The sequence below is a fragment of the Centropristis striata genome, chromosome 6 (genome assembly GCF_030273125.1).
Source record: "Centropristis striata isolate RG_2023a ecotype Rhode Island chromosome 6, C.striata_1.0, whole genome shotgun sequence".
NCBI classification, from domain to species: Eukaryota; Metazoa; Chordata; class Actinopteri; order Perciformes; family Serranidae; genus Centropristis; species Centropristis striata.
The window spans coordinates 28,580,388-28,599,785 of NC_081522.1; the positions used below are offsets into that span (position 1 = coordinate 28,580,388).

General features: G+C 36.9%; 1 protein-coding gene across 1 annotated transcript in view; it reads left to right on the forward strand.

Moving 5' to 3' along the window:
* vps9d1 (VPS9 domain containing 1) overlaps window positions 1-5,080 on the forward strand; it is a 46,281-nt gene extending 41,201 nt beyond the window's left edge. Inside the window, exon 17 of the mRNA XM_059334932.1 lies at window positions 3,702-5,080. The gene's annotated coding sequence lies outside the window, so the exon portion shown is untranslated. The remainder of the gene's footprint in view (window positions 1-3,701) is intronic.
* Window positions 5,081-19,398: the final 14,318 nt, after the last annotated feature.

Here is a 19,398-nt window from a genome sequence, read left to right on the forward strand (position 1 = left end):
CATCACATCAAGACAAAAAAAGCTTAAGCAGGCAAAGTATCTCAATTTAGTTGAAAAACTAAAAAATCTTGAGGTAAAACGCCAAACCACTTGTACAGCCCAACTCCAACAAGAAATAAAGGTCATTAAAGGGGAAATAGATAATATATTAGGAAGTGAAATAGAGAAAAAACTTAGATTTCTGAAACAAGATTATTATGAAACAGGCCCTAAAGCCACAAGGCTTCTGGCGAGGAGAATTAGGAAACAACAAGTGAGTAATACGATATATAAGATCAGAGACCCATTCACAGACCATCTAAGACATAATGAAGTAGAAATAGAGATCACATTCAGAGATTATTATGAAAAATTATACTCTCAACCACCCTCATCGGATGAAGATGCAAAAAGGCAGTTTCTTAATTCTCTTGATTTGCCATCTATCGGAGAAAAACAAAACAATGCTCTGACAGGACCTATAACTCCTGAAGAAATATCTAAGGCAATATCCAGGCTTAAGGCAAATAAATCACCAGGAAGTGACGGGTTTCCATCAGAGTGGTACCGAACTTTTAGAGAAGAACTAACCCCTCTCCTCGTCTCATCCTTTAACTGTACCCTTAAGGAAGGTAGATTGCCACCTTCATGGAATGAAGCAATCATATCTGTAATCCCCAAGGAGGGCAAAGATGCAGAATACTGTAGCAACTACAGACCCATTTCTGTACTCAACGTGGATTACAAGATATACACATCAATTATAGCAAAGAGATATCAGACTCTCATGACAGAATTAATTGACGAGGACCAAACTGGATTTATTACAGGACGACAAACATTAGATAACATAAGAAGGACTCTGCAAATAGTAAACTCAATACAGATGAAAGAAACTAAGGCTATATTGCTGAATCTTGATGCTGAAAAGGCTTTTGATAGTGTAAATTGGACATTTCTATATTTAACATTAGAACGTTTTGGGTTTAATAAAGAAGCCATTAAATGTATCAATACAATCTACCAGAATCCTATAGCTAGAATAAAAATTAATGGTAGCCTAACAAAAAGCATAAAGCTACAGAGGGGAACACGCCAAGGATGTTGCCTGTCCCCTCTCCTCTTTGCCTTATACATTGAACCTTTGGCGCAGGCTATAAGACAGAGTGAGGAAATAAAGGGAATACATATTAAAGAACAAAAACATGTAATAAGTCTGTTTGCAGACGACGTAATAATATATTTAGAAAGACCCGATACAAGTCTAACACATTTGATGAAACTTATAAGTATATTTGGAGACCACTCAGGATATAAAATAAACGTGAACAAAACACAGATTCTGGCTTTTAATTATACCCCTTCCCAGGAAATTACAAGAGCTTATAAATGGAAATGGAACTCAGAACACATAAAATATCTTGGGGTAACCCTAACAAAACAGATAAGCCATCTTCAGAAGATAAATTATGATCAGATTCATACACAAATTAAGAGGGATATTGAAAGATGGTCGACTATATCACTTGACTTTAGTTCAAGAATTGACATTAAAATTAACATCTTTCCTAGGCTGTTGTATTTCTTCCAATCCCTCCCTGTCAAGATACCGTTAGAAAGATTTAAAATTTGGGACAAGATGATATCGAGGTTAATTTGGGGTGGTAAAAAACCAAGAATAAAATATAGCACGCTACAAATGGCTAAGAACCGGGGGGGTATGGCACTCCTAAATTTAAAAGATTATTATGAGGCAGCACAACTTGGACCAATAGTTAAGTGGTGTGACAAGCACTATAACTCCAAGTGGAAGGAGATTAAGATGAGGGTAACTAACATACCAGTACAATCCCTTTTGGGCAACATTACATTAATAAAAACATTAAAAGACTCAATAGATCCAATAACCTCCCACACACTGACTATCTGGGCTGATTTCATAAAACGGCATAGATTAGAACAGGGAGTGAGATTGTTGAGCTGGATTGCGTATGACGAAAGATTCAAGCCAAACTTGAATGACATGACATTCAGAAATTGGGAGAGGAAGGGAATCACTGCCATGTGCACAATATTAAAGAATGGAAACATAATGTCTTTTCAGGACCTTAGGGAAACATATGGGTTAAAAAATGATGATTTTTTTAGGTACTTACAGCTAAGGGATTTTTTCATAAAGGAAATAGGGAGCTCAAAAATATTAAACGGAGTGATAGATGTACTAATGCGAGTGTATAATGGGTCAAAAATCAAGGTGGTATCTGTACTATATCAAAACCTTAGAGATTGTACGGATGCTTCAACTGATTACATTAGGGCTAGATGGGAGAAGGAGCTGGGCATCGACATCACCCCTGAGGAATGGCTTGATATGTGTGAAACACCACACTCGACTACAAGTTCACAAACGTGGAGGGAATTTGGGTGGAAAAATTTAACCCGTTTCTTTATCACACCCAAGATTAAAAGTCGACAAAGTGCTACAGAACAACTATGTTGGCGGGCATGTGGGAGCAAAGAGGCTAACCATGCACATATTTTCTGGATGTGCCCCAGGCTGCGCTCCTTTTGGGATGGTGTCGGTGCCATAATTAAAGATATATTGGGGTATGAAATACCAAATGAAAGTAAAATTATGTACCTTGGAAATGTAACTGAAAGTGTAACTGGTAATGATAGTTATATAGTCAAGATACTGCTGATTGCGACCAAGAAGACAATAACAAGGAACTGGTACAAGACTGAATCTCCTACCATAGAACAATGGCTAGGGATTGTAAGAGAACTATACTGTATGGAAAAAATGACCTACCAACTTCGACTGAAGGAAGATGTTTCTATTTCAAAGTGGAAAAAATGGGTGTTGTATGACATAACGAAAGACATGTGAACTGTAAACTGTATGAATCTGATTTTGTAGAATATGGATACCCGCAGCCATGAATGTTGATGCTGTTTTATTAATGTTAAGTGTTTTTTCTTTTGCTGTGTATGTCTCTTGTGTACATGAAAAAAAACAAAACCTAATAAACATTACAGTTTAAAAAAAAAAAAGGGCATTTCTTAGTGACCCCAAACTTTTGAGCAGTGGTGTATATTTTACACAGCATCCCAATTATATTTGGAATCAGTTTGTATTTGAGGACTATATAACATTTACAATATTGAAAGCTGTTCTCTTTTAGGTGGAAACATAGACTGTATAATTACAGGACGTAGTCACTGTGACTTCACCTATTGGTTTGTGGACTGTTGGCCGCTCCCTGTGTCCCTTGTTATTTTAGGATAACTTTTAACTTGTTTATATAAATATGCCATGTTCTAAATCACATATCTAACTGCATTTAATGGTTCCATACAGAAGTAGTTACTTTAATCCAAACTTTTTATGTTTTTTCTAAACTCAACCACATGGATTTGTTTCCCAGACTTCATCAAGTAGATTTGGTGCCTGAACCTAATCAAGTCGTTCTGTCTCAAAACATCAACCAGGTGTTTAAAACACAACCTTGAGATTGTTCAACACGACAAGTTTTCTTGAGATATCATAAGAACCGTTCATGAGGATATGCTACGTGACCCCATGTGATGCCATGGAACACCAAACTAGTTTATTTTGACTCTGTAATAAAGGAAATAATATACTTGGCTACATTAAAGTGTTACCTTAGTGTAAATGAATTACCAGTGCAGGGAATAATATGTACCGTTTTGTGTTGTAGGTTGCTGCAGTCAGAGACCCTGTTGATGGTTCACCCCACATTCCCTACTGCGCTCCAGACACAGCAGCCCAACCTGCAGCTCCCTGCAAGTTGTGCAGACGCATGTTATCTTGTATGCACATAGACTTACTGTATATTTAACTGTTTGCAGCCGACGGCTAAACCAGTGCCTATGAGTTGTTTGTTCATAAACTGGGCTTTGTTGGAACCTCTAACAATGTATTTTCAAACTGCGAAGCACTGCTTTATTAAGTAGCACTGGATTGTTAAAGGGACATTGAAATCAGAGTTGTCTTAGATAACCTTTGGAAGTGAAGCCATTGAGAATAGGAGTGCTTTCAGAGGAAAGCCTGCAGTATGGTTTACTAATGAGGGAATATATTTGGAAACCATATTGAAGGTCTTATTATTGTGAAGCACCTCATTGCTTCAGGAAATCAATAATGTCTATTTTAAGCTGTGTAATCGGATGCATTTTTTTCTTGTCTGTCTTAATTTTTTTTTTTTTTTTTTTTTTTTACAAAATTCATGCACACCCTTAATTGTATGTCTGCGGTTGACTTTATATGTATTTTTTACTTGTGACTGATGGCAAAATCCATCCACAAACTATGAATCAAAAATATGAATTTATGCACTTTAGGTTGAGGCTACACTGGATGATGGCATTGAGTTCAGACTGCAGATCTATTTGCAGACAGACTTACCTCCAGGAGAGAGACAGAGATTTACAGAGATGCCATCTAACAACAATGTGAGACACTGGAGGAGCGGGGAGAAAAGTCCAGTTTGTAATGTATGTAGCCGTTCACTTTGTCTGCATGTAACATTGTTATGTAGTACTTACTATACTACTACTACTAATAATAAGTAAAACAGTTCCACTTTTTACATGTGTGGTGGTTGCTTTTTAAGACAATTTTCAAGCCACGCCACAGGGAATCTATCTTTTAATGCCAAGGTTCAAAATCAATCAACTCTTAAAAGCTGAAGGGTAAATGAATTCCCACAGCTTATTTTTATACTTTTCACCCATTTCCAATGCCTCTTTTGATCTCAGATTAACAACCATAATGAAAATAAAATGGCAAACTTTACATCTAAAAGAAGATTATCCTCCGGTATTTCTTGAGGAGTTTATAAATTAGAAGTTGCATGGAATTATAGAGATCGTGTCATGTTGATTTGATCTGACTGGGCACTATTACATTTCTGAAATGCATTTCTATGAAGTCTCAAGCTTTAGTTTTAACTACATGCAGACATAGTGTGTGTTTACCTGAAAGAGTTTGGTGTTCTTGTATTTTTATAGCCCTTTACCTGCAAATCATGTTTACTTGAGTGCCCATCGTCTATAAAGCATGATGTTTTTTTTCCCCTTTAAGTCTTAAGTGTGCATTCATCCCTTCAAGAGAGTCATTCATTTCCATTTATTTCACCACAAATCAACTTGAATTGGTCCTTATTTATCTCCACGTTATGTTATGGTTTCATTAATGCAGTTAAAATCTCAAAAGAAATGTAAAGTGTGCCATTGTGGCACATTCTTGTTTGTTCAGATGTTTTTATTAATGTTATTCCCCAGAGGCTGGTGGCCAGTGATTTACATTCTGTTAATGTGTAATGAATAAGAGGCTAAAATATGCAAAAATATTGTTTGGTTTGTGTTTTGAAGCAGACTTGCATCCAGTGTCACAGCCTGAGCAACTACCATTTTATAAATTGTCATATTATTTAGTTTGGTTTGTTTGCTTGTTTGAATTTAATATTTAATTTTCTTTTATTTTGCATGAGTCCAAAAGATGTGAAAAGATATTATAAGAACGGTTTTGTGTTTACTACCTACTGTTTGTGACATTAACACCAAAAACAGATGTATGTCTAATGTAATAAATCTTTATGTAATTATAGTAAATAAGACAGGGTGCTGTGATATTTTGCAAAGTGGAATAAGCCACTACATTTATGTAAATGATGTATTGTACATTTTTGCATTGCTTTTGAAAACTAAATATGAATGAGTTATTTCATTAGTAAGCTTTTACTGTGAAAGGTTAGGAATGTAAGAATGAGCATGGTGAAGTGTGTTTGAGAGATGTGTCAATAAAGAGAACAGATAAATATTTAAATAATTTGTTGTGTGTGTTATAATCTGACCCTATATCAGTCAATGTACTCAGGCTCTCTGAGCTACCTGATGGCTGTATGTAGCAGAATAAGTGGGCTGGTGAGGTAAATTGAGCCTAAATGTGAGCTTTCAAAATCACAGAGGTTGCTCTCTTTAAATCTGGCTGGATTGCCATGGTCATTTATGTTGTAGTAAGTTTAATTTAGAAATTCCTTGCACCTTAACCTGGTCCTAAGGAAATTCAAAAAACCTTGAAAACCAGAAACATTGCAAAATATGTTGCATATGTAAACTTCTGTCACCATCAAGTCAAGAAAACATCTGGCTGGTAAACCGTGCTGACTTTGCACATTACGCACGTCTCGATGGTGTACTTGTTAAATGAGTATGTGCAGAGGAACCATGTTTTGCAATGGTTTTTGTCTCTCACTGTGCATATCCGTGTGCATTGTGAAAGTAAAGTGAGCGAGTATATTATTTTCTTTATTCCCAAAAAAAGAAGAAAATCAAAGCATGTACAGAACAGGTGGCTGTGAACTAAATACCTGGGGAAAAATGGTATTTAGAATAAAAATGCAATTGCATAAAGTCCCCCTCCAATCATAAATATGTTTCTCTTCTTTCTACAGTGGAAACTTTCTCTTTGATCATAAAAAATATGATTTATTGTATGCAACATAAGAAATAGTTTGGAAGTCAATCCTGATTCAATTTGCAAATTACACAATACATTTGCATATTCATGATGTGGAATTTTTATTGAGTTGGGAGCAGAATGTCTTGAGAGTAATGCCACTGAACTATATTTAAGATGCAAAAAATTGGCATCACATTGTGTTATTTTTTGCCAAAAGAACCTCCAAGCATTCAGTTGATAATGCAATAAACCTGAGCAAGAATACTGTATGCTGCAAGTCTTTTCCCCCTGTTTGCTTCAGGTAATATGACACTAAATTACATGCAGAATTATTTAACGCATCATTCGGTAACAGAAGAGGAGACAAAAAGTATTTGTTATACAGAACTCAGATATATATTCGAAATATAATATTAGATTATTTGTTGTGTTGAATTTATTTAAGCTTTAATTTTGTAAAGATAGGACTTATTTTAACTGGTTAATATACTTTTATGAGGTTTAATTTATAAAAATGCAGAATCATTTTAAATTGATCATTTTTTTCATTTTAAACCTAAAAATAACTAAAGCTGTCAACTAAATGTAGTGGAGTAAAAAGCACAATATTTGCCTCTTAATGTAGTGAAGTAGAAGTATAAAGTTACACAAAATAGAAATACTCAAATATAGCACATGTACCTCAAAATTGCACTTAAGTACAGTACTTGAGTGAATGTACTTAGTTACATTCCACCACTGGTAATTGCATTGTACTCCACTTAAGTCAATGTCAAACAGTGCTACCAGTGAATGTGATCAACATAAACAATAGCTGCATTATATAGGTTCATCTTGTAGTGTGTATGCTAGGTAGGTCACTGGCTGAACGAGACACTGTGAGGAAATGGGACCATTGTTTCAAATGCATCTGTAGAAGCCATTGAATCATGGTCTTTTTAATTGGTAAGAACTTAAACGTTCTGGTAAATATTAGTTACTTTTTATTAAGGTACTTAGAAAATTATAATTTGTAAACTCATAGAACTGGCAAGTATTTATTATGTTGGATAAATTGATTACTTGTTTGTATATATAATTTTTTGTTTATGGGTTGAGTTTTGTAATTATATAGGTCAGCATGCTCAGGTGGTGGTAGAGGGAATTTTTCTTTGTCTGATTGAAGTAATGAGGAGCATCATGGTAAATGTTTTTGACAGTCCTTGACAGTGCTTTGAACCCATTTGAATATGTTAAAAGTTGATATGGATGTTGTGGATTTCTTTGATTGTTAAGATAAATGCAGAAAAATTAAACAAGTCCGTGAGTAAAGCTGTGGTTCATTTCATATTGTGGAAAAGTTGACACGTGTCAGAATTACCAGGTCAGCTCCTTCCACTTATGTGACAGTTTAAAACTTTCTAAGAAGTTGCCACTACTATGCCTTTTCCACTTTGAAGTAAAAATGTATTCAGTCAAAAATTAATATGAATCTCTTTGGAATAATAATTTCAAAAAAAGTATTCTTACTTATCCTTATCCTGGAAACAAACATGCAAGCTTCAGACACTTTTTAGTAGAAACACTTGAAACTGTGAAAAAATGATGCAGAGCAGAAATGTCTGCTCTACTGAGAAACAAAAGAACCTCTGCAGAAACTGGACATGTTTCGTTTTCCTCCAAATGTACAGCAGAGACAAACAATTCAATTCAATTCAGTTCAAACAGTCCAATACAATGTGACATGTTTTTCTTTGGGTGTCTGTGCGGGGATGATGCCTGGATGATGCAGGAGGATGTGATAGGCACATGGCTGAATAGCAGCAGAAGCCTGTGAACTTGAAGAAAAAACAACATGCCACTCTGAATCAGTCAGAACACCACCAGAAGCCACAGCACCACCCAGCATGTCATCCTCCTCTTGCTCGCGTTCTCCTGCTCTTTCTCTCCATGAATGTTCTTTTTCCGTCTCATTGAGTGTTCTTTTTGTCCCTTTCCAGTTCACTTACCTTGTCGCCTCGATACCAACTGAACTGCAGTTTCAGAGTTCCTTGGGTCTATTCCAGGTCAGCAGGGTCATCACCCCCTTTTTCAGGTTTAAACAGCCAGCATACACTTTAAATTATATTAGCTTTTTAGCAGTGGTGGGAAAAGTATTCAGATCCCTTACTTAAGTAATCACTTCATTAGTGTAAACATCTTGTCAAGGCACTGCCACTTTTACAGAATTGTTGATTAATATGTGTTGTCCCACAAAATGTAATGTAACTGCAATCACAAGATCAGCACTCAGCCAATGTTGATCATGGTTTCAATTCTAAAAATAAGAGTACACTGTAATTTAACATAACTTCACCCAGGAGGATTAACAAATCAACTACCAAACTGCTCAAAATTACCTTAGCTGAATACGGTATAATAATAAACTTACAGAATACACTGGATTATTTTTTGCCTGTTAACTGCATTTTCGCATTGTACCAGTGGTGGAAAAAGTATTCAGATCCCTTACTTAAGTAAAAGTACTAATACCACACTGTGAAATTACTCCACTACTAAGTACAAACCTGCATTCAAAACTTACTGAAGTTAAAGTACAAAAGTATCAGCTTCAGCGTATCTATTACCAAGCCTAAACATGACAGCTTGTAATCACATCTTATTTCTGTGAGAACACAAACTGTGTCCTCGTAAATCTGTAGGAAAGAGATTATAAAATCACTAGCAAAGTGGAAAGTTATAGAGACTGTATCCCAAATATAGGACACTTCTGCAATGCCGCACTTTCCGATGTTTTAACGGTAATTTCGAACAACATCGCCACCACCAGTGTAGGAATAATTGATTTACATATTAAATAACCTACGTGTAAAATTTAATTTATGTACAATACGAAAGTAAATCTGATCAGAGAAAGCAGTAAGAACGCTTGGGCAACACATCTAAAAAGTAGCATCATACTGAATTTTAACTGTACTGTATTTTATTGTGAAGGACAGATGTATAGTCCGGTGTGTTGATAAAGATGGTTGATAAAGGTGTCATTTATTTGGCTAATCCAGAAACATCCAATTTCCCCCGAAAAACTCACTTACAGTGAGGAGATCCAAGTGTCCGATTTGGGATACAGTTAGCGCACGGCTAATTTACCGGCGTTAGCGTCCTTTAGCTGACTCTGGTAAACCCGAGGCTAACGTACATGGTTAAAACAATATATGGTTCGAAAGATAAGAAGTTAGACTTTAGTTTCACTCCATTTAAATAATTGGGGGCAAACTAGCAGACATTTTTAAATGAACAAAATGTTGAAATAATCTGTCATTAATTGAAAATACAGTGTGAAAGGGTCAAAGTTATGAGGCAAAACCAGTAAATGTCCTTTTTGTAATATATATATATATATATATATATATATATATATATATATATATATATATATATAATGTATGTATAGCGTAACTGTATCCCAAGTCGGACACCATTTGGCTGATTCTATCAAAATTTCACATTAACTACTAATATAAATTATCATGTTGTTCTTCCAATTAATGAAATGGTGTTAAAATAAAGCCTAACTTCTTATCTTACGAACCGTATATTGTTTTTACCGTGTACGTTAAGCTCAGGTTTACCAGAGTTGGCTAAAGGGCGCTAATGCCGGTAAATTAGCCGTCCACTAACTGTATTCCAAATCAGACACTTGGATGTCCTCGCTGTAAAACAATGGGGGCTGCTGAGTTTTTTGGGGAAATTGGATGTTTCTGGGTAAGCCAAATAAATAACAGTGTTATTAGCCATCGTTATCAATACACCCGGACCGTACTTCTGTCCATCACAATAAAATACACTACAGTAAAAATAAAGATGTACTTTTAAGATCGTCGCCTGAGTGTCGCCCAAGCGTTCTTACTGCTTTCTCTGATCAGATTTACTTTCGTATTGTTATTAGACGTGTAAATCTCCATGTACATAAATTAAATTTCACACGTAGGTTGTTAAATAATATGTATAAATCAATTATACCTACACTGGAGGTGGTGATCTTTACCATGAAAACATCGGAAAGTGCGACATTGCAGATGTGTCCAATTTGGGATACAGTCTCTATATATAACTTTATTGTCACGTTGCCGTGGATGTGCATTGTTCTAAGTATCTTCTGATGACGGCTCCCCTTGTTAGCCAGCTGTCAATCAAAGCTAGTCACGCCCCAAATCATACGATTCTTTATCTTCTATTTTCTTCCAAATGGGGCCATTATTTGAACTATTAACATCAAATTATCTTGAAGAAGATTTTATACCAGCAATTGAGACCATAGTGTTGTCCTTAAAAAAAATTATGAGGTAATAAATCAAGTGAGAAATTTCTCATTTTGTATTGAAATGAATGGACCCAAATGCTTCCGCAGCCGCCATCAGCGCCCCCTGCTGAAATTTTCGGTAGAATGCAGCTTAAGGTAATTCCTGGTTTGTCTAACTGCACTAACTCCGGAGGTTGCCACTTGAGTAATATCTATTCTCTGATCTGAACCGGCCAGAACTCTGTCACCGGAGCTTGGCAAATGAGCAAATAAGCTTTAATATTTCCTAATTACTACGCCCACAAGAGGGCACCACTAACTACAAATGTACATATGGGGGCATTTTAAGCTGCTGTACATGGAACACATGAGGTAATTTTTAGGGTGAGGAAAAGTCTTAACACAGTCCTTTACAACTTAGTATTCAAATTTATGTTGGACTCAAACGATCTGCTAATAGCTAGCGGGTGCGCCTGCTGGTTGATGTCACAGACCTCAACTACTTTCAAGACCGATCATCAACACATACCAGCACTCAACAGCCCTTTTTACAGACACTTTGACTTGTCATATCAGCGCTAATAACATTAAAAATAGCTCTGTTCTCTGCATTAATTGTCCCAGAAGGCCATGACAGTGAGCCAGCATGAACAATGATGAAAGAAGCAGCTGAATGGAATTTTTAGCGGTCATTAAGATTATTATTCAAGCCAGCATTTTCCACAGTGACATGTCAAAATGTCTTCAGTAAAAACGACCTATAAAACCGCTGTTTAGAGAAGATTTACATTTGCTAATGGAAAATGCTTCCTTAGAAGTAGAATGTCACAGTATTTACTCGACCAGTTTCTACATCACAGACACAGTGCAGCACAGTGTAGTATGCACAGTGTCCACTTTTAACTATAATGATAAAAACAACAACAACAGCTCATAAGAGTTTAATTTTAGAGCTGATGTCAAGCCATTTTCCATGGTTTTCTTGATGATAACCAAAATCATTATCAAGATAGATATCAGCTCTTAAATTAAACTCTTATGAGCTATTTTTGCTATCATTAAATTTGTCCAAACAAATGTACCTCTGGTTGTACCAGGCATTAAAATGAACAATTAATTGAAGAAAAGTGGTCTAATCATATTTTCCATTACTGTAAATCTAAATCAGCCTAAATATTTATATAAAAGACAAGAGTGTACTTACAAAATAGCAGCAAACCTTTTTCTTCTTCTTCTTCTTATAATAATAATAATACATTTTATTTATAGGCGCCTTTCTTATCACTCAAGGTCACCGTACTGTGTCGACAACAAAAAAGCACAACTAATACATAAATAATATTTGAACAATTTAGTAAACACAATGGGGATGTAATGTGAGATTTTTAAATACAATATGCCAGTTTAACCCTTAATAGGGCACTCATTGAAATACTTGCAAATTCCAAATTTCAACCCTAGAGAATATTGGAGGATATAACATACTGCCAGAATGTGTAAAAAAAACCCATATGAAAATAATATTTTGAGAAAAAAGTTTACGAGATTAAAGTGACAAATCTACGAGAAAAAAATGTGCAGATTTATGAGGTTTAAAGTGGTGAATCTTGCTTTTTTCCCACTTTTTTTTCGTAAATCTGCGACTTTTTTCACGCAGATTTGCCACTTTAAATCTCTTAAATCTGCAACTTTTTTTCTTGTTGATTTGCCACTTAAAATCTAGTAAATTTGCAACTTTTTTCTCGAAATATTACCTGAAGTTACCAAATATAGTTCTTTGCCCGATAAAGGGTTAAACAGATGGCTTTTGAGCTGGGTTTTGAACAGTGGGAGGGAGATCCAGAGGCGTGGAGCAGAGTGGCTGAAGGCTCTGGACCCCATGGTGGTCAGATGGGCTGGTGGGACGATGAGGTGCATGGATGAGGAGGACCTGAGGGAGCGAGTGGGAGTGTTGACTTGAAGGAGTTCACTCAGGTATGTAGGAGCGAGGTGGTGGATGGCCTTCAAAGTGAGAAGCAGGATTTTGTTGCCTGTGCGGTATTTGACAGGAAGCCAGTGAAGTTGCAGTAGTACCAGAGTGATGTGACAGGTGGAGGGAGTTCTGGTGATGATCCGGGCTGCAGAGCCAGTTGGAGTTTGTGGATGGATTTTTGAGGGAAACCAAAGAGCAGGGAGTTACTGAAATTGAGGCGAGATGTGACCAAATAGAAATGTGAATCAAGCTGAAAGTAAAGAGTCCTCCTCTTGTGCTCCTCCAAACATGGCAGGTGTGGTAAAATGTTCTCTCAACCTGTTGTCACATTTTCTTTGGCCCTAAATCACTTTACAAGACCACATTTTGAACCAATTAGTTTATAATTGAGTAGCTTCGTGTGACATGCTGACACACATCTGTGTTTACTAGTGTGCTTTACTGCAGTGTCAGTGATTGAGGGGACACACCCTGTCGGAGATAGCGTGACTTGAGAGTTCTGACTCGGTCCTTCCCTGACCTCAAAGCTGGCCGCTGATATGACACAAGCCTCTGGAGTGTGTAAGCCTATATCAATCATTTCCAAAGCAACAAGCATGGAGACAGCTGTTATTAAATAGCTCTTGCATTTATAGGATGATCACCTTTCTGTCCCCCCTTTTCCCACGATGCTATGACTCCGAGTGACTGTCTCGTCCAGGGAAAGACGATATCTCACGAGGGACCACACACACAGACACACACACACACCGAACACACACACACAATCGGCCGCCTTCATAGCTGCCTTGCCTCTGCAACTAAACTACCGTCTGTCAGTCAGCCTGTCAGCCTGCGTCTTGTGGTGTGGCCTGGTGAGTCAATATGTGGTGGGTCGGTTTTTCACAAACTGAATGCTTCATCACTGCTTTGGTGAGGTCTCGCTGCTCTCGCACGAAAGGCAGAGCACCACACTGCCAAGATTGCAGCTTGTTTTTCCGTCTGGTTTAAAATTTTAATCCCTTCCGTCTCAGCCACTCCAATTTTTTAATCAAAAGCAGAGGAGCAATTTGACACCCACCTCTCTTCCCTTGTTGCTATCATGTCCGTGTTCTAACAGTACTCTGTTGTATCATCAGGTACAGGGCGGGGCTGACCCAATGCTAGTGCTAACATTTGCTAGATAGCACTATAGACACAAAATACAGTTGAGGCTGATATCAATGTCATTTTGCAAATAAATTAATTACTAATGGAGTTAGAGAAGTCAGTCACCATGAATGTCTGCATAAACGTTTGTGTTAACCCCATAGCCTGTATATAAATAATGGACGTAGTGACCGTAACGTCACCCATTGGTTTGTGGACTGCCTGTTTGAGGCATCGAGTTAGGCATTATGATTGCCGCCATCTTGTTTTTGGAAACGGGGAGCAGATCATATTTGGACTGTGGAGGAGCGAGAGGGATCTGAGGACAGCACACTACACGCCTCTCTACACTGACTGCTAATTCATGTTAGCATTAACTGGGATGTTAATTTTGGCTAGCAAGAAACAAAAAGAAAATGTAGGTCACTTACCAAAGAAAAATGCTTGGAGTGTCTATTAGTCCTACTCAACACTGAACAAGACATTTTAAATGAACAAAGTGTTTAAGAATAAGAAAAAGATCATTAAGTGAAAATATAGTTTGAAAGGGTCAAAGTTATGAGACCAAACCTGTAATTGTCTTTTTTTTAATTTTTAATTTAAACTTTATTGACACGTTGCTGCGGATACGCATTGCTTTTCATCTCTCCTGATGACGGCTCGCCCTGCTAGTGACCTGTCAATCAAAGGTAGCCACGCCCCAAATCATACGATTTTTTATCTTCTATTTTCTTCTAAATGAGGCCATTATTTACACTATTAACAACATACTGTCTTGAAAATTATTTTTTACTAGCAATTTAGACCATAGTGTTGTCATGAGATTTTTTCCTGAGGTAATAAATCAAGTGAGAAGTTTACTCATTTTGTATTGCAATGAATGGACCCAAATGCTTCTGCAGCCGCCATCAGCGCCCACTGTTGCAATTTTTGGTAGAATGCAGCTAAAGGCATTTCCTGGTTTGTCTCACTTCTCAGACCCAAAGGTTGCCGCTTGGTTAACCCTTTTTGTAGATCTTGAGATAAATCACGAGATAGGTGATAGGTGTTACAGGAAAAATCAGGGGAACACCACAGTTATAACGATCTATTCTTTATATCTGTACCAAACTTCATGGCAATCCAGCCAACAGTTGTTGAGACATTTTACTAAAATCCAAATGTCAACCTCATGAAAATCCAGAGGTTTAGCAATGTTTATATAGTAAAAGCCTACATGACCCACAGACAGACCGACATTTCCATCCCTTGAGCCATGTTGCTAGCACGGTGACAAAAAAACATTCCCATTATTCTTTCTGCTTCTTTGTTTTCACTGCTTCCCTGTTCCTACACTAAAGCCAGTTTCACCCAATTTTCTCATTTCATTTAATCCATTCATCCACGTTTCCCTTCTGACTGATCCTCACTTGATGAGTCTTGTTGAAAGGCCGAGGCCCCTTGTTCTTCCTTAAACAAAAGCAAGTTTTCTTTTCCTATTAGAATGAGATGAGTCATCATAAGAGGGCGAACATGGTTGTTTGTGTGGGTGTGTTTGACCATTTCCTTCCTTTTCAGGGGGAGAGAAAGAGAGGGAGAAAGAGGAGGAGGAGATGAAGAGGAAGAGAAAGTGGGGCCTAGTGGGTTCTCCCTCATGGTTTAATTATAATTTGGCCTAATTGAGCTGTCAGCCGACAAGTTCAAAACAAAAACTGTGACTGATAACCCCCCCCCCCCCCCTGCACTACTACTACTCTCGCGTTCCCCACTCTGATTTCTTGTCCAACCCCACTCAACATTGTCCCTATGGACCAAATGTGGCCCAAATCGTCTGTGCAGGCATCTCCATTGACATGACAAATTTACATTCTTGTTGTGGAAGCATTAACCAGACAGTATACAAGACAACAATGCCTCTGCTGTGGCCTCCAACTCCTGTTTAGTTTATCTAAGGGACATGCTGATCCAAATAATGGCCGGCAGATAAAGGGGCCTATAGGGGGTTGTGTGCTTGTGAACGGGACGGAGAGTCACGCTATGTACCGCAAATGTGTCAAACCCGCCCCGCCCCGAAGATCAGCATAATTTTGTTGCAGCTTTGTTATGTCTCCATAGGGACAATTAACATTTCTGTCATCGCTAAAACAAATAATAATCCACCCAAATACCACAATAAACACTCAGGATCAATGACATGGAACATATCTTGTTTATTGGTAATTGTATACAAAACACTACATATTTATTGAGTCAGTATCACTATAAAATGCCTTTTGGTGTCTTCATCAAAATCGCTCAGTCATCATGAAAATGTAGCAAAATAATTCAACTCTGAGGTCTTATTATAAAAAGCCAAACATTTACACACATATCAGTACAATGATAAGTCTCCTAAAATGTGTTTCCCTCATTTTATACTGTTTTTTTTTTCACTGGATGTATGTGATTTTGGCATGTCCCACACACTGCTCCGCCTACTACAGTGTGTGCAATTAGTGGTTAAATTATATTAATTCAGAAAAAGAATTCCATGGTTATATTGCCCACAACAAGTTGTTTGATAAAACAAGTAATTTTGATCATATATATTCTATTTTCATAATCATATCAAAAATATTCATTTGTCCCTGTAATTGCAGTCCACCCTGCCATTATGGGGTTACTGTCCCTTTAAGAAACCCTATTACGCTCTCAGTGACATTTTTCCCGCCAATTTGACTTTCTTAAATGGAGGCTGAAATGGAGGCTACAGGCTGTGTAGCTGAATGTTGTCGGGCTTAACATGTCCACCCTGTCATAGTGAAATATCCATTAATATAAAAACCTTTCGTAAATTTGAAAGTCAACTTGCTAACTGAAGGTCCATCCATGCTAAAATAAATGCTAAAATTAGCCCAATAACACATATTTTGCTGTTTGCATGTACATTGTCTGCCTATAGTTAATTAATAAATAATAAAAAGGTGTGGGAGCTTGACCAACATGCCTTTCTAACAGCATAACATCTACTTATTACAATAAATATGAAGGTCAATAGAAAATCTCAACTTTTTTGGGGGGAAATGGGGAAGTCTCAAAGGCACCATATGATGATATTGACTCTATTCATCTTAATTGTAACCCTATCAGAGCTCAACCATGAGGCTTAAATAACCGAGAACTTGCTGTGTAACGTTCCTTAATGAGTCCACATGGTGTTCGTCATGCCATGTCAATGATTCTCACTATTCAGAGCCATGGTCTCCAGCTGTGAGGGGTCAGTGAGCTTCAAACAAAATGCTTGTTGGCTCGTCTAAAAGCCTCTGAAACCCCCACACTTTATCATCACAATTTTTGTTACTCTCTCAAACGGACAGTCTTACAATCATACCCGCTTTATTCAGCTTTTTTGCAGTTTGTGGAGGTAAGAGAGTTGAGGAAAATTGATCTCACTTTTGTAATACCGCACAGCTACTTTGGCATGTTGTATATACTGTACTTGCAGTAGTGGAAAAAAGTATTCAGATCTCTTACGTCTTACTTACTGCATTCAAAACTTACTGAAGTAAAAGTACAAAATTGTTTCATATATCCCAAATATATTATTGGATTATTATGATTATTATTGATACATTTATGTAAGCAGCATTTTACTTTTCTCAAGGTATGATTACTTTTATCTTTTTAACATACTGTGAGGTTTAATGTCAACAAATGTCTAATCACTTTAAATGTATCATGTTTTTTATGTCAAATCTCAACCTGAAAAGTAACTAAAGCTGTCAGCTAAATGTAGTGGAGTAAAAAGTACAATATTTTCCTCAAAATGTAGTGGAGTAGAAGTATAAAGTTACATAAAATGGAAATACCCAAGTACAGTAAAACTTCATCAAAATTGTTGTTAAGTACAATACTTGAGTAAATGTACTTAGTTACTTTCCACCACTGCATACTTGTTTATTTCAAGCATACACAGTCAGTGTGCCTCATGTGTGCAGTTGTGCCAGTTTGCAGAGTTCAGTTGCATTGGGACTAGAAAGATTAGTTGAAGCCACAGCTTTCTTGGAAAGAGATCGGAGAATCTTTCTACTCTGCCTTTGAGTGTGGCCTTGAGGTTAGACATAAACACATTTGGACACAATCGATTATGTAATTTTGCAAATTTGTTCCTTTCAAGTAAACAACATATTTTGGGATGTCCAAAAATGACTCCCTTAAAAAAAAAAAAAAAAAAAAAAAAAAAAAATGTCATTCTGTAGTATGTCGATTTTTGTCAAAAATGGTAAAAATTTAAAACGCCTTAAAATGCTTCAAATAGGCAAACAACATTTCAAAGTCTCTAACACTGAAGGTGATCTGTCAGGTCCTTAAAGAATTCTGCAACATCCCCAAATTTGAAAGACTTTGCAACATGTCAGTGCTCAAACATGTCCTCAACATATACGTTTCCATATCAACCAAAGTTTTAATCACCTCACGTCACACCATGTGCTGTTTTGCCCCAACTCTTCGACCACTTCAAAGATTAGATAACTGTACTGTTCACACTACAACAACCTTCTGTCTTGTGATCGGACCTCTGAAGTAATTATGGTTTTCACACTTCATGACAGACCAGTGAGAAGGACTCATACACTCATACAAGATATTTCATCAGGAGGAATCCATGATAAGTATTTATGGTAATGAGTGGGTCAACCCGTGTAGATGTGGGTCAACCAATGTCTTGATTCCACTCTGTTAAGTATTTTATTTTCCCTTCATGTTCCATGTCTTCTGTTTCCTGTTTTATTTTGTGATCACTTCCTGTTTTCTTTTGTGATCACTCACCCCTGTCTCCCTTTGTGTTGTGCCAGTTCGTCTTGTCCCATGTCAGAGAACCAGCGCTTTGTCCATGTCCATGTTAATGTCAATGTCATTGTCAGGTCTTGTTGTGTTGATACCTTGTTTGTTAGAGTGATTATCTGTTTATTTGTTTTTTATTAGTATTGTAAGTTTTAGTTTCTGAGATTAGTGTAAAGTGTTTTTATTTTATTTTGAAACTTTGGTCTAAGAGTTGTGCGTTTGGGTCCATAGTTCGTGACATAGTCGTGACAGATGTTACAGGTGACTATGGTGTCGTCTTGTAAACACAGTCAGTACTTTCTGTAGTCCTAACAAACCTGCTGGATACCATTTCCTTCTGCAAAGTTGATAAAATTGAGCAAAAAAAAAATCTGTCAGTCTTAAAAACCTGGATTTATTTTTTATGTGTGCTAGCTAGCAATCTCTAGCATTGTTATTTTTGGAAAGTTACCACCACCAGCTGTTAATAAGTGGAATAGCATGAAGCTTTTCTCGTGTGTATACAGTACGTCTGCATCCTCTCAATATATTCTCATGAAAGGGTTCGTATGGTTTCCTACGAAAACTTTTGCGGCAACTGTATTCAACACGTGACTGCAACACATTGTTGACACATGACAATCGCGTTTGTGGTTTTAAACATCATGATCACTGTTTTAAACATGCTGTTAATGCTGTGAAACAGTTAGGTTTAACAAAACCACTTCTTTGAGGTTAGGCACCAAAACCACTTTATAAGGTTAAGAA